At 40.9% G+C, this 23,411-nt stretch overlaps 1 long non-coding RNA gene across 1 annotated transcript in view; it reads right to left on the minus strand.

Annotated features, from left to right (window-relative positions):
- Positions 1-23,133, minus strand: part of LOC140734932 (uncharacterized) — a 123,896-nt gene extending 100,763 nt beyond the window's left edge. The window contains exon 1 of the long non-coding RNA XR_012100641.1: positions 23,029-23,133. This is a non-coding gene — a long non-coding RNA (uncharacterized lncRNA). The remainder of the gene's footprint in view (positions 1-23,028) is intronic.
- Between the last annotated feature and the right edge of the window lie 278 nt (positions 23,134-23,411).

Genomic DNA, 23,411 nt, shown 5'->3' on the forward strand with positions numbered 1-23,411 from the left:
CATGGGCTGAATAGTACACTACCCACTCTGAGTTGTTGTAACATCAATTAGACAGTCAGCCAAACTCCATTCAAAAATGATATACGAGTCAAGGTATAGCCTCCTGGTTTCTTGGGTTTATCGCAGACTCAATGGCATGCCAGAGTGAACGAGTGAAAATGATAAACAACAAAATACAGTGCAATTACCACATTGTCCCATTCACACAGGTAAATAGCCACAGCCAAGAATGAGCTTAGTTAAATTTCCTGCAGATAAACATTATAAGATTTTGACAAGTAAGTACTATAGATAAATAGTATGTGTAAACCATTAGCATCTAATAAACACAAAACTAACGTTCTATTTCAGCAAAATCCTATTGATACCTTTAGACTAACTTCTAAGCAGTATAACATAAACCCACAAACAATTCTTCTGCTGGGGAAACAACAGAATCGCTTTAGACAGAGACTACCTCAGCTCCAAACATAAACCTCTGGTATTCTGTCAGCCAATATGCATTCCTACTTACTACTTCCTCACTGCACAGGAAGAGCCCAAAAATAAAGATCTGAAATTGCTTATTTGAAAATAGAAGCTGAATGTGCTTAATCACATAGTAAAAACATAAATCAATTCCCTGAAGTGCAGAACTAATAATCAGCTTCTGTGTTGCAATATGTATACGGATGACTGGAAAACACATACGTAACAAGAGTACACAACACGTTTTCTGTCAGTGATGATGTTAAAGCAGTGACTCAAGTTGAAAAAAAATCTATGACTTCTAGTTAAAATTGACTCCCAATATGTCCAATACTTACAAAACAGCAACAAGAAAACCAATTGAATACTGATCAGCACAACAAAATGGGTAAAATGTAAATCGAAAAAAAAAACATAGCCAAATTGGAAAAAACTCTTGTTAGACAGATAGTACAAACACTTACCACAAAGTAAACATATTAAAACACTAGCAGACATTCAGAAAATAGTTGCAAAACCAATCTTCACTGTCAGATGTTTGAAACAATAAGAAAGACTAGAGAAAATTGTGCTTTACAACACTGAAAGCCTATTGCAGATGGGTAATCTTATAGCAAAGTATATACAATGGGCCAGACAGCAGTGGTAATATCACTGAACTAGTAATTCACAGGCTGGGAACAATAATCTAATGCAGGAGATTTCAACCTGCGGACCATGGCCCCTCAGTTAATAGTAGGGGTCCATAACTTAAGAAGGTTGGGAACTCCTGACCTACTGTCAAGTCCACCCATTAGTTTGGGAAAATTGGGAAGCTTATACATTCTGAGCTATTTTATTAGGTACCTCCTATACCTAACAAAGTGGCCATTGAGTGTATGTCCATGGTTTGTTCAGAAATGATCTTCTGCACACCACTGTTACAATGCATGGTTATTTGTGTTACTGTTGCCTTCCATTCTCCTGTGACCCCTCTGAGTGACATGGTGTTTTCAATGAGCACAGGGCTGCTACTCATTGGATGCTTCTTCTTCTGTTTTTGCACCAATCTCTGTAAACTATAGAGACTGTTGTGCACAAAAAAAAATCACAAGAAATCGGCAGTTTCTAAGATACTGAAACCACCTCGTCTGGCACCAACAATCATTCTACAAAGTCACTTAGATCACATTTCTTCTCCATTCCAATGTTTGGTCTAACAACTGAACCTCTTGTCAATGCTTGCATGCTTTTTCACATTCAGATGCTGCCACGTGACTGGCTGATTAGATATTTGCATTGACGGGCAGGTGTACAGATCTAGGTAATAAAGTGTCCGCTGAGTGTACTTGGGTTGTGTTAATAAAACTTCGTTTGTTGTGAAAATCTTGAAGCTTCATTGACACAACAGATTCCTACAGTGTCATGGTATTGTAGCGGTTAGCACAACGCTTTACAGTACAGGCTGCCGGGGTTCTATTCCCATCACTGCCTGTAAGGAGTTTGTACGTTCTCCCCATGACCGTATGGGTTTCTTCCAACAGTCCAAAGTAAGTTAGTAAGTTAATTGGTCATTGTAAATCATCCCATGTTTAGGTTAGGGTTAAATTGGTGGGTTGCTGTGCAGCATGGCTCGACAGGCTGGATAAGCTCCATGCTGTATCTTAATAAATAACTAAATAAGACCTAAGTGTTGCATCAATGACTCATAATTGATATGCAATTACATCAGACATGCTCAAACCTCCAGCATATTCTCAGAATAATCAATGGAACATTCATTTCTTGTAAACTAAATTTTGGACTCGACATAGAGCTGGCATGAATATGCTGGACTGAAAACGTCTGTGCTGTATGTTCCAATTGTTCAATCAGTTATCAATGTCTAGGACAATCTCACAATAAAACAGGAGTGTCTATAACACAGATCTATAAGCAACATATAGGGATCAACCAAATACAGTGTCCACACCAAGGTGAAGCTGCAGCAGAGCTTAGTTCTGTCCACGCTCTTGTGTGGGTCAGAATGCTGTCGCATAGCAGAGAACAACCTTACCAAGCTGTCATCATTCCACACCGTGAGCCTCTGGAAAATGCTCCATAGTTTCTGGCCAAGAAAGATCTCCAACCACGCCCTACCTCCTTCAGTGTCACCGAAAGGACATGGCCGCAATCATCATGAGGAAACATTGGAGATGGATCCGGCACGTGATGAGAAGAGAGGCCAACTCCATCATCAAGACAGCACTTCATTGGATCCCTGAAGGGCAGAGGAATCATGGGAGACTAAAGACAATGGCACCGTACAATAGAAGCGGAAATGAGGGCCTTGAACAACACCTGGGGCACAATAGGGAGGATGGCCAAGGACAGACAGAGGTGGAGGACCTTAATTGCTGTTCTAAATACCAACAGTGTAACAGGCAGTAAATAACTACTATAACACCAGAAATAGAAAAAGTCAAAGCTAGTCAAGAATAATCATTGCTCAAAATACCATGGACTATTTTCTGATCCTTGAAACAGTGTAATTGAATGTTATATACAGCATTTCAACCTGAGAAAGCAGATAGGGTCTTATCATCACACATTTAGTAGAGTTCTTCTGCTCCTGCTCTAGTCTTACATAAGGACCCCAAATCCATAAAGCCCGAACTCTGAGATAAGATCACTACCAACTACACCATAACTAGTACTCACGATGGGTTGAAACCCATACCATACAGCTTAGTGGAGCCATGTTGGGAGCTATTACTTTCTAAGTTAGCTGAATTACCTTGTTTGATTTTAATAGCTTGGAATTTCAGCTGAGAATAAAATATTGCACATTGATATGACTGTACATTGATGCCAGTGACTAGGAATAGTTCTTCCTATTTCAAATCATGTTGTAGAGTGAAGAAATGATAAATTCAATGCAGCACAGAAGGAAATCATTTAGGCCACCGAATGAATATGCCATATACCATTCAGCTAGGTCTTCTACTGTACACTAACCATCTATTACAAATTCAGAGTGGATCAAATGATAGGCACATTTTATTCACTGGCAAGGGAAGCTACTTCACATGCTGTTATCTGGAAAGTAGTTTCAATCTTATAGCTCAAACAGAGCAATTTTAAATGTTTTACAGAGAACAGTAACTAGATTGTTTCATTCCATAACGTTCCTCCATTACCTGCATCCATCTCTAATTCTGTACATATGCTTGATTTGTCTTTCAAGGCTGTGTCCTGCTTTTCTCTGTTGTCAAAACATCCGATATTTAAGATGGCACTGGTGAAGGTCATCAGACATCCCATCCTGCAAAAACTCATTTCAGGGAGGTAGCACCCCCGCCCCGCACAAACCCATACACCCCCCGCCGGTCGACCTCCAAGGGTGTATGTAATACTTTGTTTCGTGATTTTGTCTAATCTGTAAACCAAGTTGGGTATATGCAGAAAATGTGACATTAAAATATGTACTTATATTATATTATCATGTTTATTCTGTTACAACTTTAAGCAAGTCTACAGGGAGTTTGGCCTCATCACATAGGTCATCAATAGAGTAGCTCCTTAGCAGCCAGACAGCTAGTTTAAATAACGTTAGCTATGCTAATGAACAAATGACACCAGTTAAACTCACCTCAATATGACTTTTACATTTTAATCCACCATGGGCAATAGAAAAGTCACTGTTGCAAACAGTGCAGCGAGCAACACTGTCATTATTTTTGAGGTCGACTGTAAAGCCCGCCCACAGAGAAAACTGATAGGTCTACTTAGCACGAAGGGAGACCAATCAGGATGCTCCCTCTCCCCTCTTCCCCCACAATAAAATCGATTTCCAGGATATTGTATATAATTTCTGGGCATCAGGGAGTCGCTATCAATATGCGGGAGACTCCTGGAACTTTCTGGAGAGGTGGGATGTCTGAGGTCATGGACGACTAGCTGGTTGCAAATAAAACAAAGCAAACAACTAAGTACTTTTTTAATCACATTTTTCTGGTAAACAGTCACTGCAAACAATAGGCTGTAGCTTCCTGTCGGAGCTGAGCTTTTGCACGTGGCTTTTATGCGGTGGAAACTGAAGTCTTGGAGGTGCAGAAACATCGCAGCATTGTGTGTAGAGGCTGAATCAAAGCAGTGCAGTCCGCGCTGGAGACCGCAGAATGGCTGGTGTGGACTTGGAGGCTATCTGATTCAGCAGAATGAAGGCAAGGAGAGCAGGGTCAGGACCTTGTGGCCCAGACCCAGCCCTGAGATCCGAGATTTGATCAATTTAAGCACCAAGCTGAATTGGGAAAGGTGGGTACTTTTTCTGCACATTGGGTGTTTGACTGTCTTTTTTTAATGGGTTCTATTGGGTTTCAACAAACTACAAATTCATAAAGATTTCAGCGTTACAGATACATTTCCTCAAATACCTCGTAGAGCATTCCAGTCTATCTCATTCCCAGGCACTCATACAACAATCCTGAAATTAGCTCGCCTTAAAGTACCTATTCCTTTTCTCCTTATTAGAACATTGCCCAATCAGCTAAATTGCTTTGGATTCATTGGGTTGAGTCACCATGGACCAGGCTCACCATCCACAATGCCCACCAGTCTGCACTGACCTTTTCAAGGATGGTAGATGAGTTGAGCTATTTCCCTATATCCATGAATCATACCATGAGGTAGAGTGCATAGATGGGGTTAAGTTGGATCTTGGAGCCCAGTCCCCAGAGAGCCCTCCACACTTGTTGTTGCCAACTGGCTCTGATAGTCATCTCTGGCTTAGTTCAACCTCTCGGCCTAGTGTGCGCTTCACCATTAAACTCTGCAAAGAGTCTTCTCATGGTGCAGGAGATCAGACGGGCCCGAATTTCTGCATTTCAAAACACAGAAGAAGTTGAAGACACACAAAATAAACCCTGATAGTTTGCTGAAGGATCTCTACAGGACCACATCTGAAAGATAGCCATAATTCAGCCTGTTAAAAGATTCTGCAGATGGCAGAATGATGCATTTCAGGAAGAGGTTGCTCACTCATGTCCATCACAGCCCTTTGAAAGGCTATACAATTAGTTACACAATCCTATTCTTTATAGGCAACTCAATAAATCTCTTATTTTCAACTATATTAACACAACATACTATATGTAAAACTATTGAATCCTGTCTATGTACATTCCTTAAAATCATTTTGCAGGTAAAACCTCTACATTAAGTTTACTTCTTCACCATCAGGTTCAGGAAGATTTATTACCCCTCAACCATCAGGCTCTTGAACCAGAGGGGATAATTTCACTCAACTTCACTTGCCCCATCATTGAAATACTCCCACAAGCTGTGGACTCACTTTCAAGGACTCATCTCATGTTCTTGATATTTATTGCTTATTTATTTACTATTATTATTATTATTATTTCTTTCTTATTGTATTTGCACAGTTTGCTGTCTGGTTGAACACCCAAGTTGGGTTGTCTTTTGTTGATTCTGTGAAGGTTATTATTCTACAGTTTTATTAAGTATGTCCGCAAGAAAATTAATCTTATGATTGTATATGGTGACATATATGTACTTTGATAATAAATTTATTTTGAACTTTTAACTATGAATTGGAAGTTTAAAAACAAGTACACAAGCACAAAGGTTTTTGCATTGCAAGTCATATTCTGGGCTAGAAACCCAAAGTTCCTACAAGAGGACCGCAGCCTTGTCGTGGTTTGAAGCTTGTGTGCCTTAATGACCCAGAGAGCTACCTTGGCTGGAGTCAGTGCTTTGTGATTTGGCTCTTGGTGGGGTCACCCATGCTAAAGAGGTCAAAGGGTAGAAGTCAGGCTAAGAGTGTTCCATCGGTCCTCTAGTTCGGGGGTTCAGCTCAGGACTAACAACAATGACTGGTCAAACAAATTTGTTACAGAAGCAGCAATGAAGAATCCTTCTACATCTGTGTGCACTGGCATTCATGAGTCTCCACCTGGGACTTGCATGACTGACAATAAACCAAACGTAGGCTACTGACATGATGAAGGAAGCAGTGAACGCTGCTAGAGATGGAGGGCCTTCATTGCTGCCCAGAACGCCAGAGTTGAAATGGGCAGAAGAAGAAGAAGAGACTGGAGAGGGTAAGCCCAAGGTCTAGGAGTCTGAGAGCCCAGGGCCAAGGACCAGAGTGGCCTGTCCTAGGTTTGGAGGGCTGCCAGTGTGTGTGAGGGGGTGAGTGGATGGGGAAGGGTATAATCTTGCTGCTGTTGCCTTGTTTACTTCTGTTATCGTTGTTGCTCTGTGTTGTATGTTGTGTTGTGTTGAAGATTGTGGGCATGCTATTTTGCCACCATAATGTGTGGTGACACTTGCAGGCTGCCTCCAGCACAGCCTTGGGTGTGTTGGCTGTTAATGCAAATGGCACAGTTCACTGCACGTTTCCACATACACATCATAAATAAATTTATATATGAATCTGATGCAATGGAAAATTAAATACCTCCTCCCAAATGCTTTGAGTACTACACTAGATATTGTTATTCTTTTATTGATCACTGTTGTGTGGAAAACCACACAATTGGGAGTCACTTCCCTCCCATTTATTATAATTGCAAGCTTTCACGGCCACTAGATGTGATAGGTAGAAAACATTGATTTTAAAATTTTCTTCAATGAATTTATTCCTCTTTTGATTCTATATTCATGAACTCTGCTTCCAAATAGATGCCCCAGTTGATGTATGGCAAGTGGGTTGATGTCTTTTTCTCCTTTGATGGTAAATATCATTACAGGCCACACTAACAAACTGCATGATTTTTGCAATAATTCCATTCCATTGTCATTTAGGACTGAAGAAATCAATTTGCTATTTCTTGAAGTGCTGAACTCTTATTATGTGAAGCATTTAGATCACTAAATACTAGAACAACATACTGTCATATCAATGAGTAATATTACAAAAGTGTACACCTGTCATATGCATTCTAGCATGTTTTAATTGTAATATATAGTGCTTGACATTCTCATCTAAATATGATTATCTTATTGAATCTTTTACAAATATCACAAAGTAATATTAATTAGCCCCTTAGAAATTATATCCTGACATAAGCATTTCTTACGATTTCATCAAAAAGACACATTTTCTAAAAGGTCAGAATCAGATTTAATATCACCAGCATATGTCATGAAATGGTTAACTGCAGCAGCAGTACAATGCAATACATGATTATAGAGAAAAAAAACCTGTAAATTACAGTAACAACAGGAACTACAGTAGGGGCTCCCAAACTTTTTTTATGCCATGAACCAATACCACTAAACAGGGCGTCCATGTTCCCCAAGTTGAAAACCCCTGGTTTTGAGGGATATGAACCAAAAGTAGGGAAGTGGGACTAACTCAGGTAGACTCCGTCATCAGCATTGACGAGTTGGGCCAGAAGGCCCATTTCTGTGTCATGTGACTCCATGAGTCTATTTATGCAAGGGCACAGGAACCTGACTAAGTCATTCACTCCATCCTCTGTTCTGTAAATTTCAATAGACACCTGCTGATCTGTAAATCAATTCCAACTAACTAGCAGGTGACATTCCCTCAATATTCCTGGCTAATAGATATGTATTAATAGTCTCATAAACTAAATTTATTCCAGTATCACAACCTTCTGGAGCAGAGAATACTAGATTTCTCTCTGTGTTTTTCTCCTTGCTGTTATTGGCTGTCTTTGAAAAAGCCAGCACTGATTTCCACCCCATGGTAATCATCCTCCTCCTTCAGCAATTAATATTTTTAATGTTTTTGTTCATGTTTTCAAATCATTCATCAGATGTTTACATTATTAATTCCATAAAATAACTTCTATGCTGCCATGCACTGCTCACTGATTTTTCCTGCTCGAGGTTTATAATAAGATTCTCCCAACAGTGATTATCATTCCTCTGTAGCTTTTCAAACCCCACCATTAGTTCCTTTCTCACAAAAACCCCAACACGCCCAGTAAGTGCAGTTTCACTATTGAGTTTGAGAAAGAAAAAGGCACGAGGTACATCACTGAGACCAATACTGATATTAAATAAGTAGTGCAAAAACGTAGTGAGTGGTGAGTTCATGGGTTCAATGTCCATTCAGAAATCAGATGGCAGAGGGGAAGAAGCTGTTCCTGAATAATTGAGTGTGTTCCTTCGGGCTTTTGTACCTTCTTCCTGATGGTAGCAATGAGAAGAGGGCATGACCTGGTGGATGGGAATCATTAATGATAGACGCCACCTTTTTGGGTCATCGCTCTTTGGAGATGTCCTGGATACTATAGAGGCTAGTCTCATGGTGGATCTGACTAATTTTACAATTCTTTGCAGCTTATTTCGATCCTGTGCATAACCCTGCACCCCCTCCCCCCCCCCCCCCCCCGGTACCAGACGGTGATGCCAGCCAGTTAGAATGCTTTCCATGATACATCTGTAGAAATTTGCGAGTATCGTTGGTGACAGACCAAGTCTCCTCAAACTCCTAATGAAATATAGCTGCCGTCTTGCCTTCTTTGTAGCTGCATCAATGCTGTATGTTGGCCTACGTTACCATATGGACTGCATCAAGCAACTACTTGCCTTACATCCTAACTGTTTTAAAACCCTTAACTACAATTGAAAATGCCTCAGGGAGTAAAGGAATAAAACTGAACTAAATCAAATAGATTTTAAAATATGAATAGAATAATCACAAATAAATAAAATATGAAAACAACATACTTCTTCATTTAAAGCAAATTCTCTGCTACTTACTTTCGTCAATCGCACTGTTCACCAGATGGAAAAGGTGGCAATTGAAGTAGAGAGTGGTGAAACTGTGGAATTCATTGTCACAGGCAACTGTGGAGGGCAAGTCATTGGGTGTATGTATTATATATAAATATATAGATAGAGAGAGATAGAGAGATAGAGAGATAGAGATAGAGAAGAGTATGATAGACTCTTGAATGGTCAGGGCATGATGGGATATGGGCAGAAGGCAGGAGATTGGGGCTGAGAGGAAAAATGGATCAGCCATGATGAAATGGCGGAGCAGACCCAATGGGAGAAATGGCCTAACTCTGCTTCTCCATTATGCTCTTACGGTCTTCTATTACTTACATGAAAACTTCCACTTGGCATATCTTGTAATGAGACTTTACCGTTTACTCCGACATGGGGAGAATACAAATTCAGCAGCTTGGAGACACGAGAGAGACTGCAGATGCTGGAAAGTTGGACCACCACACACAAAATGCTGGAGGAACTCAGCAAGTTAGGCACCATCTAGTTTTCTAGTATTTTCATGTATTGTTAAATTCAGCGACAATTGAATCTATTTATGCAAGAGCTCGGGAACCAGAGTAGGCCATTCTGTTCATCCACTCTGCAGTAAATTTAAGTAGACACTGGCTAATCTATCCATCAATTCTAATTAACTACTCTGTATCAATATTCCTGATTAATAAATATATGTAAGTAGTATTATAAGCCAAATAAACTTCAATTTCACTATTCCACTCCTGGAATCAACAAAACATTTTCAATCGCAGTTAAAGGTTTTAAATCAGTCTGGACACACACCTCAATGAGGTAACTAATTCCTTGATGTAATCTGCACGTTAACGTAGGCCCAGTAATTGAGTTTTACCAAAACAGTGAAAATGTATCAGATTATTGTGGATATATTGCTGCTTTTGTGTCTGATGCACCATCAATAACTCATGCTGAGACGTAGGAAGCGAGGTATCGGCTTTTATTGACTGGAAGAATGAACAACACTACATCCTGGGGAATGAGGCTGGGCAACAGGCCTCAGTCGCCTTTATACAGGGGTCTGTGGGAGGAGCCACAGGAGCAGTCAGCGGGGGTCTGTGGGAGGAGCCACAGGAGCAGTCAGCGGGGGGTCTGTGGGAGGAGCCACAGGAGCAGTCAGCAGGGGTCTGTGGGAGGAGCCACAGGAGCAGTCAGCGGGGGGTCTGTGGGAGGAGCCACAGGAGCAGTCAGCAGGGGTCTGTGGGAGGAGCAACAGGAGCAGTCCAGATAGGTATATGTAGTTCACCACAGTGTCAATATAAGATGGCAGCAGGCACGATCGCAACAGCCTCTCTGACTCCTATCAACGAGGAAATTTCTTGTCCTGTCTGTCTGTTTCTTTGATCGAAAAACTTTGCTGATCATAAAGAACACTAAAATCTACAAGTCTATTCACGGGCAAAAGGGATAACAAAGGCATTACGGACTAATGCATGGAGTGGGCCCTCACTCCACACCACAGCCTGCTCAGGGAAGTAGCTGTTAGAATGGTGTGTGAAAATGCAGAAGTGCAGTATGTGCACCAGTATTCCAGTGAGACTTAAAGTCCAATAGTCCCAGTGATTCTACTTGCCAATATCCGAATGCAAGAAAATAAGATGGATTACTTGCCCTCCACTCCATTCTGTCCCACCTAGAAAATTTTCCTCATACACCGGGATGTTGTTCATTGACTTCAGCTCAGCACTTAACATGATCATCCCTCAGATGGCTGGTGAGTGAGCTGTCCTTGTTGGAAATCAACACCCCTCTCTGTAACTGGACCTTAAACTTCATGAGGGAAAGATCTTGTCAATCGAAGTTGGCAGCAACATCTCAGGCTCCATCATGCTCATGACTGCATTCCTAGATCCAGCTCAAACCACATAATCAAGTTCAATGTTCAAAGCAAATTTATTATCGAAGTGCGTATATGTCACCGTTTATAACCCTGAGATTCATTGTCTTGTGGGCACACTCAGTTAATCGTAGAATAATAACCATAACAGAATCAATGAAAGGCTGCACCAATTTGAGCGTTCAACCAGTGTACAACAGACAACCAGTGAAAATACAAAAACTAACTTATAATAAAGATATAAGAAATAAATATTGAGAACATAAGATGAAGAGTCCTTGAAAGTGAGTCCATAGGTCATGGGAACATTTCAATGATGAAGCTGAATAAAGTGAAGTTGAATAAAGCTATCCTCTTTAGTTCAAGATCCTGATGGTTGAGGGGTAATAACAGTTCCTGAACCTGGTGGTGTGAGTCTTGAGGCTCCTGTACCTTCTTCTTGATGGCAGCAGCGAGAAGCGAGCATGGTCTGGGTGGTGGGGGTCCCTGATGATGGATGTTGCTTTCCAATGATAGTGCTTTGTGTAAATGTGCTTAATGGTAGGGAGGGCTTTTCCCGTGATGAACTGAGCTGTATCCACTACTTTCTGAGGGATCTCCATTGGTGTTTCCATACCAGGCTGTGATGCAGCCAGTCAATATACTCCCCACTGCATATCTATGCAGGTTTTTCCAAAGTTTTAGACGTCATGCTAAATCTTGGCAACCTCCTAAGGAAGTAGAGGTGCTGCCATGCTTTTTACATAATTACACATGTGCTGGGCCTTGGACAGATCTTCCAAAAGAGTAACACCAAGGAATTTAAAATTGCTGGTCATCTCCACCTCTGATCCCCTGATGAGGACTGGCTCATGGACCTCTGGTTTCATCCTCCTGAAGTCAATAATCAGCTCTCCTTAGTCTTACTGACATTGGGTAAGAAGTTGTTGCTATAGCACCACTCAACTATGTTTTCAGTCTCCCTCCTGTATGTGGTGGACCTGTGCTGCTGATGGACATTGTGGAGGAGATGATGCTGCCAATACAAATTGACAGGGGTCTGCAAGTGAGGAAATCAAGGATCCAATTGCACTAGGAGGTATTGAGGCTTATTGATTAGTTTTGAGGGGAATATGGTATTGAATGCTGTCTGTAAAGAGCATCCTGATGTATGCATCTTTGTTGTCCAGATGTTCCAGGGTTGAGTGAAGAGTCAATGAGATGGTATCTGCTGTCCACTGTTGATCCAATAATGGTTGGCCTCACCAGCAACAATGATCAGTCAGCATAAAGAGAGGAGGCAGAGAGGCTTGTTAAATGGCGTGAGAACAACACCCTGAGTCTCAACGTGGACAAGACAAAAGAGATGATTATGAACTTCAGGAAAAGCAGGCTGACCTCTCTCCATTTCACATTAATGGCTCTACCTGGAGAGAGCGAGGACCACAAAGTTCCTTAGTGTGCACTTAACAAGTGATCTAACCTGAACCCACAACAGCTCCTTACTAGTCAAGAAGGTACAGCAGCATCTACACCTTCTGAGGAGATTAGGGTGTACAAGATGACCTGCCCCCATTCTAACAACTTTCTGCAGCAGCACCGTCAAGAAAGTCCTGTCTGGGTACAACATTGTGCGGCTCAGAAGCTGCAAGGCTTTGGACCACAAGAACTTAGAAAGCTTCGTAAAAACCGCCAAGAGGATTACCAGGGCTTCCCTCCCTCCTATTTGTGATAGTTTGTACAGGAGCATTCTAGACAAAGGGCCCGGAGCATTGTTGAGAATCCCTTCCACCCATCCCGCAATTTCTTTGGCCCACGTCTATCAGGAGGGAGGTACAGAAGCATCAGGACTAGGACTGTCAGACTTGTTAACAGCTTCTTCCCTCAGGCTGTGAGACTAAAAGAATATCCTACCACCACTTGTCTCATCACTAAAACATTGAAATGTTTACTGTTTACTGTTACCTGTGCGGCCTGTTACATATATTTTGAATTATATTTTATTAACTTATTTATGGTAATATTTTGGTTTATGTGCTATAAATGATATATCTTCTGTGGGTGCACCATGGACCAGAGGAGTGTTGTTTCATTTGGTTGCACAGTCGGATGACTATAAACTTGAATTTGAATTTCTGATCAAGGATAAATGAAAGAGACCGCTCTCTGCTTTGCAAATTATAACACTTACTAAAAAAAGAATTTTCAGTTTCAAATGGTCAGCTTACGTCACAGGATGGCAACGTGCATAGTCACAGCGGCTCCCATCAATGGTGATATTTCTCGTCCTGTTCGTCTTTTCTATGTTCGAGAATCTGCGAGTCTACTTTGCCAACGAGCTGCATAACAAATGGACTGTGCAGTTATGGCCTAACACGTGGAGCAGGCTCCACGGGGAAGCAGACATCAGAAGTGGTGCGTGAGGTTGCAGGAGCATGGCGAGGCATGCCGATATTTGAGTGAGACTTCAAGCAGATCCCTCCAGTCAGATGATCGTAAACCTGAACTTGAATTTGAACTTGAAGGTTGCACAAAAGCTGTCTGGAATTCTCTCCACCATCCAAAAACAAATAAGAAATCCTTCTCTAATGTCTTATCACATGCTTTAATATTGCAGGCTCTTGCCATTTCAATATTATTTCCTTTCCAGGAGACCTTGCTGGCATTTTCTGGCTGATGTAATATTTTATTGATTGCATTTTCCTCTTGCAATAAGTTTGCTAAATGTCAGTATTAAAGCCCTCAAGTTATATTGCTCTGCACATCAAGAGCCATCCCATCTGAATCAATATACTTTAATTCACTTTTAAGTTTGCTTGGAAAAGTTTGAAAAATGCACCTTTGCCTTGTGAATTTCAGCTCAAGAACAGACAATCTGTGCATGAATGAACGAGGCAGACTGTTTAAAAAAGTATTTGCATTACTCAGGTTCAGTATAAATTTATAAAGTTCACTCAAAGCAGGTTTCATTCCAGTTGAATATCTGGCATCAAAGTTCAGTTCTTTGTTATTTACGTAAAGTGATAATTAGATAAACTGGAAATGCAGTAAACAAATTCTATAAATACATAATTTGCTTAAATAATAATGATATTTCTGCCATCCTTAATTTTTCAATACGTGCAGGCTTCTGCAATGGTTTGCAGTTGACAAGTAGAATAGATATTCACTCACGTCATTACAATACCTCCCAACAGAGGGTCCAGGCAGCCCTGCTGGAGTACACAGCACAGAAGTCGGAAAGGTGCTGACATCCACACTGCCTTCAGCCAGTAGTTTTCTCCGTCAGCGGCAGATGGAACTTATTTCTAACTAGCAGCGTTAGTTAACCTGAAGTATTTTGAAACTTCAGTTCCAGCACAATAATTAAAGATTAGCTTTATTTGTCACATGTACAACAAAACTTTGAAACACACAATACAGGGAAATGTCAACATCCAGCACAGTCCGCGGATGTGCTGGGGGCAGTGTGTGAATGTCGCCATGCTTCTGGCGCCAACCTAGCACGTGCACAGAGAACCAGTCCTAACTGTACATCTTTGGAATGTGGGAGGAAACCCGAGCACCCGGGGGAAACCTACACAGTTACGGGGAGCATGTACAAACTCCTTGCAGACAGCGGTAGGAATGAACCCCAATTGCTGGTTTGGTGCATGTCATTTCAAATTCTCTCCCCGTTCCCACCAACCCGTCTGTCCTCAGCCTTTGCTACTGCTATGGTGAGGACAAAAGCTAATAAGAAGAATGAGAAGAAATTTCAAATTTCTATATTCAGGTCACCCATATCCCCAGTGTTTCTTTCCCACTTCGATTGGTCCACCTTGGTTCTCTCTCTGTCTTTGTTTACTTTCTATCCTCGTTCTCCACCACCCCCTTTGAACTCATGATCACTAGATTCATGTCTAGATATTCAACCTGGTTGATATCATTAAACACACAACAGAGGAGAGGCAATAGACAGACATAAAGTCATATGATCCAAAATCTGGTCTTTCAGCCAACCTGGTCATGCCAACTTCCCATTTACATTAACCTCCTTCTGATCCCACCTTTTTCCTACATTTTCCTCGATTTCCCCCACTCACCTACACACTAGGGGCAATTTGCAGTGGCCCCTAACCTGTTATGCCACACTTTTGGAATGTGGGAGGTAACTAGATGACCTGGTGGAAAGCCAGGTGGTCACAGAGAGAACGTGCAAACTCCACACAGACAGCACCAGAGGTAAGAATTGAATCCAAGTCTACTGAGATATGAGGAAGCAGCTCCCTCAGCTGTGCTACAGGAACAGGTCAATGTCCAGCCTTAATAAACTTAATCAAAATAAACTGTGGTCTAAAGACTGAGTTAAGATGGATAGACAGGTAGATAAACAGATGCTTTACTGATCCCAAAGGAAATTACAGTGTCACAGTAGCATTATAAGTGCACAGATATAAACAGAATAAAAAATATTAAAAAATTAGAAAGGGTGGATCTCAGTCATGCTCAGCTAAAGGCTAATATGCAGCACATCTGGCCCCTCAACCTTACACCAGCTGTGACTGATGCATCCAGCTTGGTCCTATTCATGTTTCAGATCACCAGCCTGGACTCACAAGATAATGAAGATAAGTTGTTTATTTTGGTTTCTTGAATGATGACTGCTAGGATGCAAAAAAAGGAATGAGATAGCTTGAATGGTTAATTGGAAACACAACCACACCTCACACTCAATGTTATGACCAGGGAGTTGATTGTGGACTTCAGGAAGCGGAATTCAGTTCTGTCTGAGGGGATCAGCTGTGGTGAGGGCGGGTAACTTTGAGCTCCTGGATATCAATTTCTCCGATGAGTTACCCTGGGCCCCATACATCAACGCAAACAAGACACATCAATGGCCCAACTTCTTTACATGACAAAAGTCTCTCACAAATTTCTATAGATGTACAGTGGAGAGCTTTCTGACTGGTTGCATCAAAGACTGGTGCGTAGACTCCAATGCAAAGGATTACAGGTGGCTACGGAGGGCTGTAGACAGCAGGCTCCATTACAGGCATAAGGCTCCCCACCATGGAGGGTATCTTCTAGATATGGCGGCTCAAGAAGGCGGCATCCATCTTTGACATCCAGCACCTGGGATATACTCTCTTCTCATTACTACCATAGGAAGGAAGTGCTGGAGCCAGGAGAAGCACACTCAACAATTCAGAAACCCCTTCTTCCCCTCCAGCATCAGATTTCTAAACATTTCAGGAAACCATTTCTTTCTTTTGGCACCTTGTGGTTACTTTGTAAGTTTGTCTTTGCACTGTACTGCTGCTGCAAAACTACAAATTTCTTGCCATGAGACAGTGATAAAAAGACCATAAGATATAGGAGCAGAAGTAGGCCATTTGGCCCATCAAATCTGCTCTGCCATTCAATCATGGGCTGATCCAATTCTTCCAGTCATCCCCACTGCTCTGCTTTCACTCCATAACCCTTGATGCCCTGGCTAATCAAGAACCTATCTAACTCTGCCTTAAATACAACCCAGTGACTTGGCCTCCACAACTCATGGCCTGCCCGCTCATGGCAACAAATTCCACAGATTTACCACCCTCTGACTAAAGTAATTTCTCTGCATCTCAGTTCAAAAAGGACGTCCTTCAATTCTGAAGTCATGCCCCCTTGTCCTAGAATCTCCTACCATGGGAAATAACTTTGCCATATTTAATCTGTTAAGGCCTTTTAACATTTGGAATGTTTCTATGAGATCCCTACTCATTCTCCTGAACTCCAGGGAATACAGCCCAAAAGCTGCCAGACATTCCTCATACGATAACCCTTTCATTCCTGGAATCATTCTTGTGAATCTTTTCTGAACTCTCTCCAATGTCAGTATATCCTTTCTAAAATAAGGAGCCCAAAACTGCACACAATACTCCAAGTGTGGTCTCACAAGTGCCTTGTAGAACCTCAACATCACATCCCTGCTCTAATATTCTGTACCTCTAGAAATGAATGCCAACATTGCATTCGCCTTCTTCACCACCGACTCAACCTGGAGGTTAACCTTTAGGATATCTTGCACAAGGACTCTCCCGTCCCTTTGCATCTCTGCATTTTGAATTCTCATCTAAATAATAGCCTGCCCGTTTATTTCTTCCACCAAAGTCCGTGACCATACACTTTCCAACAATGTATTTTATTTGCCACTTCTTTGTCCATTCCCCTAAACTATCTAAGTCTCTCTGCAAGCTCTCTGTTTCCTCAACACTATCTGTTCCTTCACCTATCTTTGTATCATCGGCAAATTTAGCCACAAATCATTAACATACTTTGTAAAAAGCAGTGGTCCCAACACTGACCCCTGTGGAGCTCCACTGGTAACCAGCATTCAGCCAGAAATGGATCCCTTTATTCCCACTCTCTGTTTTCTGCCGATCAGCCAATGCTCCACCCATGCTAGAAACTCCCCTGTAATTCCATGGGCTCTTATCTTGCTAAGCAGCCTCATGTGCGGCACCTTGTCAAAGACCTTCTGAAAATCCAAGTACACCACATCTACTGCATCTCCTTTGTCTACCCTGCTTGTAATTTTCTCAAAGAATTGCAGTAGGTTAGTCAGGCAGGATTTTCCTTTCAGGAAACCATGCTGGCTTTGGCCTGTCTTGTCATGTGCCTCCAGCTACTCTGTAATCTCACCCCTAACAATCGATTCTAACAACTTCCCAACCACTGATGTCAAGCTAACAGGTCTATAGTTTACTTTCTGCTACCGCAGTCATAATTTTCACTGCACATACATCACTTCCCTGACACTCTTGAATGTCCGGTATACTGCAGATAACTTCCACTATGAAGATTGATGCATAATAAGCATTCAGTTCCTGTGCCATCTCTGCATCTCTCATTACAACATCTCCAGTGTCATTTTGTATTGGTCCTATATCCAACTGTGATAAGACTACTGAACGGATCCTGACCCGGATCTGGGCCTTACCTTCCAAATATCCGGACCTGACCTGCACTACCTTACTTTCCCTTTTCTATTTTCTAATTATGATTTATAATTTAAATTTTTATTATATTTACTTTGATTTGTACTTCAGGGAGCGCAAAGTGCAGAATCAAATATCGCTGTGATGATTGTATGCCTAGTATCAATTGTTTGGTGACAATAAAGTATATCTACCCTCCACTCTCTTTTACCCCTTATATACTTAAAAAAGCTTTTAGTATCTTCTTTGATATTAGTCACCAGCTTCCTTTCATAATTCATCTTTTCCTTCCTAATGACTTTCTTAGTTTCCTTCCATAAGCTTTTAAAAGCTCCCCAATCCTCTATCTTCCCACTCACTCTGGCTTCCTTGTATACCCTCTCTTTTGATTTTACTTTGGCTCTGACTTCACTTGTCAGCCACAGTAGTGTCGTTCTTCCCTTTGAAAATAATAAACCTGACTCTGATACATTTAGCATAATGTTAATGTCGTAATAAATTAATGTCAGTTAAATGCTTTTTATAATCTTATTATTTTAATTAATATATATTAATAACTTACATCTATTTTACTAGTTTTAACTGTCTCAGGGAAGATCAATAACCTTTGACACCTATGAATGTCCCAGGGGAAGTCATGAAAAGCAGCTTGTCATGCAGGTCATTTTTACCCCTTCTAGTGACACATTATGTTGATTGGATACATAGACCAAAAGACCATAATACTTGGAGCAGAGTTAATCCATTTAGCCCATCAAGTCTGCCCTGCTATTCCATCATGGCAGATTTATTAACATTCTCAACCCCATTCTCCTGCCTTCTCCCTGTAAACTTTGACACAGTTACTAATCAAGAACCTATCAACTTCCACTTTAAATATAACCATTGACTTGACCTTCACACCATCTGTGGTGATGATTTCCACAGATTCACTAACAGCTGGCTAAAGAAATTTCTCCTCATCTCTGTTCTAGATGGACATCCTTCTATTCAAGGAGCTCCCAGCCTTTTTTTATGCCAATAAGCCTTACCATTAACCCAGGAGTCTGTGGAGTCCAGATTGGGAACCACTGTTCTATTCAGAGACTGTGTCCACAGGTCCCTAACTCCACCACTATAGAAAACATCATATTCACTCTATCTAGGCCTTTCAATATTCAATAGGTTTCAATAAGATCCTCTCTCACTCTTGTAAACTCCAGTGAGTACAGGCCCAGAGCCATCAAACATTCCTCATACCTGGAATGTTCTCTATCCTCATACTCTTTCATTCCTGAAATCATTCTCTGAACCTAATACCCTGACAAAAGGAGAGAGAGGTCCAGTATTAGAAATAATTTTGAGAGGTCTTGAGGGGAGATGTGGAAACATTATTTTGCCTACTTCTGAGGGGATCTGGAATATTCAGCCTGGAATATGGTAGAAGCTGAAGGAGAAAATATGGTAGAGAGGAGTATGGTTTGGGAATCGGAGAATGATTGTATTTCTCCATGGGTATGAACCAAGTCTAGCTGCTCTTTGAAAGAGCCAACACAGGCAGAAAAGGTGAGTGATTCCCTGATTCTATTGCTTCCCAAGAGGTCCTTAACTTTAACGTATATGTAGCTAGACTGAAAACTAACCTTACAGTACTAGCAGTTCAAACTGGAATTTTTTTTACAAGTGAGCCTACAAGTTTTTGGACAATATTTTATTGGAGATTAACAATAAATACACATGTAATGATATCCAGGAGTTACGTATGCACTTGACTTACAAATTCACACGCCGACACGTGCCTTCATTTTCTATGCATAGGGTCATTCCAGAGTGCATCATGTGCCATTAATAATGCTTGTTAACTTTTGTGAATATCAGACCATAAGTTATCGAAGCAGAGTTGGGCCATTTGGCCCATCAAGCCTTCTCTGCCATTTCATCATGGCTGATCTATTTTCCCTCTCAGCCCCAATCTCCTGCCTTCTCCCCGTATCCTTTCATGCCCTGACTAATCAAGAATCTATCAACCTCTGCCCTAAATACACCCAGTGACTTGGCCTCCACAGCCACTTTGGCTTTCTGACTCTACACAGTACACCTTTATAATCTTTCTCTTATTTCCTTAAGGATTCTCTCCTTGACTATTTCACCTTTTTGAAATAATTTCATTTTCTGAAAAACAATTTATAAGCACAAATTGAATTACTGAAAGCCATGAATTAAAATAAATTAACATGTGAGAAGATAACACAATTTAACAAGATAGTCCAGTGTTAAAATCTCATTGCATTGGCACCAAAGTTTTGATCAAATGGTCATTATTCGAATCAGAGTAAGTTTTATTATCACTGGAACATGTCACGAAATTAGTTGTTCTGCAGAAGCACAACAGTCATGCAGAGACATTAAGGTCACATCATTCATTGTAAACAAAATTATCTTCAGTAAATTAATACAATAAAAGAATAAACCTTTTCAATAATTTAAGTAGCAATGTGTCACATTACCAAGTGTATTGTATTGATGAATAGCAAAATTGTGATTTATGGTGTTTGAACTGGTAAAAGCCATTCAGCTCATTGAGTTTAGAAATTCCCAGTACTACTTGTACTCTATCATTGATAATTCAACCAGTTTAATTGCTTGAAGAAATATTCTGCAAAATTCCTCATGTAAACATAATAAAGCTCTAGAATATCTGAGATCTAAAAGGTCATGCCCCCCCAAGAGGATCACAACCTTGTCATGGTTTGGAGGCTTGCGTGCCTCAATGACCCAGAGAGCTGTGTTGGCTGGAGTCAGGGCCTTGTGCTGTGGATTTTGGTAGGGTCACCCGTGCCAAACAAGTCAAAGGGCCAGACTAAGAGTGGTCCACTGGCCCTCCAGGCTCAGGGGTTCAGCTCAAGGCTAACCAGCCTGACTGGTAGAACAAAACTGTAAGGAAACAGCAATGAAGAATCTTTCTACCTCTGAGTGTGGTGGTATTCCTGAGTCTCCACCTGGGGCTTGCATGAAAACCGAGCTACTGACACGATGAAGGAAGCCCTGAACACCAACCGAGATGGAAGACCTGCATTGCTGCCATCGGCATAATGAGCAGTAGTGAGAGATTATTCAAAGCAGACTTTCTGTTTCTGAATAAAAAAAACTTTTACTATTAAGCAACACCCCACCACAATTATTCTAAACACCTGTGCTTCACAAAGTTGCATCTTTAAGCCCCGACTCTACTCCCTGTACACATAACTGCAAAAACAGGTTCTGCTCTAAATCCATCCTCAGGTTTGCAGATAATACCACTGTAGTGGGCTGTATTTCAAACAATGATGAGTCAGAGTACAGGAAGGATATATAGAGCTCATGACAACAAACTTTCCCTCAAGGTCAACAAGACAAAAGAGCTGGTCACTGACTTCAGTAAGGTCGGGGCACATGTTCCTGTTTACATCAATAGTGTTGAACTCAGGGGGGTTGAGAGCTTCAAGATTCTAGGAGTGAACATCTCCAATAGACTGTCCTGGTCCAACCACATGGGTGTCAAGGCCAAGAAAACTCACCAATGCTTTTACTTCCTAAAGAAATGTGACATGTCCTGACTGACCCTTACCAGTTTTTATTGATGCACCATGGAAGGTATCCTATCTGGATGCATAACGGCTTAGTACAGCAACTGCTCTGCACTGATTGCATGAAACTGCAGAGAGTTGTGGACACAGCTCAACATATCAAAGCAAACCAGCCTCTGTTCTTTGTACTCCAGCTATACTGTTCACTGTATCAAAGACCCCACCCACCGTGGACACTCTCTCTTCTCTTCTCTCCATTGGACAGAAGACAGAAGAGTCTGAAAACACATATCACCAGGTTCAAGTAGAACTTCTAGCCCTCTGTTATAAGACTACCATATAGTTCCCTCAGACAATAAGTTGAATTCTTGACCTCTCAATTTACCTAGTTATAGTCTTGCACCTTATTCTTTACCTGGACCACACTTTCTCTGTAGCTGTTACTCTGTATTTGCCATTATTATTGTTTTACCTTGTTCTGCTTCAGTGCACTGTGTCATGATCTGATCTGATCTGTACAAACAGTGTGCAGGACAAGATTTTCACTGTAACTGGCTACATGTAACAATAATAAATCAATTCCAGTTCCAAGTTGTTCAAGTTAGGAAACTCAAGATAGATTTTTTAAATCACCTCTTAACTAAGAGCATGCAACAGAAAGTCTAGAATGAGTAGAGCGACAGTGCCAATAAAGGAATTTCCTCTGTGTCTAATGGATATAACCACGTAAATATCTCAGATAAGTAAATATACATATAAAGAGACCAGAACTCTTCTCAATGTCTTACCACTGAAATAATGTTGCTCTAATGCACACAGAACTTGCCCTTTGGCTATGTTGGATTGTAGTTACTGCAATCCCATACATTTCAGATCAATGTCATGTCATTGCTTGACTGGAGTGTCAGCCTTTGAACTTATGTCCACGCTTGCCGATAGGCAGGCAGATAAGCAAAAGGTTGCAATCTGAATTTTTGCTCAAAAACATATTTGACACATTTTCTGGTCAGGATTAAGCATCATTACAGAGCACTTTGAAAACTTTGACTTCTCCATGTTCTTCTGTACAGCAACGCTAAAGAGATGAAATTGCTGAACAAGTAAACAGCTCACAAATTGAATGCTCAAACAAAATAGATTAGTTTTATATCACACAGTTATGGCTTCAGAAGAAAATTAATATTAGCAGCATTTGTTTTAAATTAATTGATGCATTGAGGTGGAAAAGCCAGAAAGTAATATGTAACAACAGTAACCCAAGTGATGAAAAAATGTGTTAAAAGAAAAATTGTGGAGCTGAGAGAAATACATTATCCTGGTTTCTATTTCAAGCTGACACATGAAATTTCTTAAGCATTCAAGCTGGCTATTTTTAGAACCAATACAGTAATTATTTTCATTAGCATAAATCCATGACATGTAATTATTTGGGAGATGATCGGCATTTCTCTATTATTCTGAGTTTAATACATACGTGAAAGGAGACTTTTAAAGGCCCAGGATCTGTCCAGCAATTGGCATTGCTTCTAAAGCAGGATCTTGGCTCCCTAAAACTGTACCCACACTTCACAGTTTGCTCCACTACACAAACGTCAGAGTTCTGTTTCCATGGAGATGAGTTGTGTCCTGAATAAAAGTAGCCTCTTATTATTGGTTCAGCTACAGAGAAAGTCAGTCAAGCTAATTTGGGTTGTAGTGCTGACTAACCTTGAGAATCTCAGAATTGTAAACCATCAATCATAATTCTCTTAGAATCTCATAATTTTAATAGATCTAAATCTAAAAGATGAATATTTCAGCAACAATTTTCCACTTTTGTGCATGGTGAACTATTCAACAATTCAAGGGCAAATGCAA

Source organism: Hemitrygon akajei, chromosome 10, assembly GCF_048418815.1.
Source record: "Hemitrygon akajei chromosome 10, sHemAka1.3, whole genome shotgun sequence".
NCBI lineage: Eukaryota > Metazoa > Chordata > Chondrichthyes > Myliobatiformes > Dasyatidae > Hemitrygon > Hemitrygon akajei.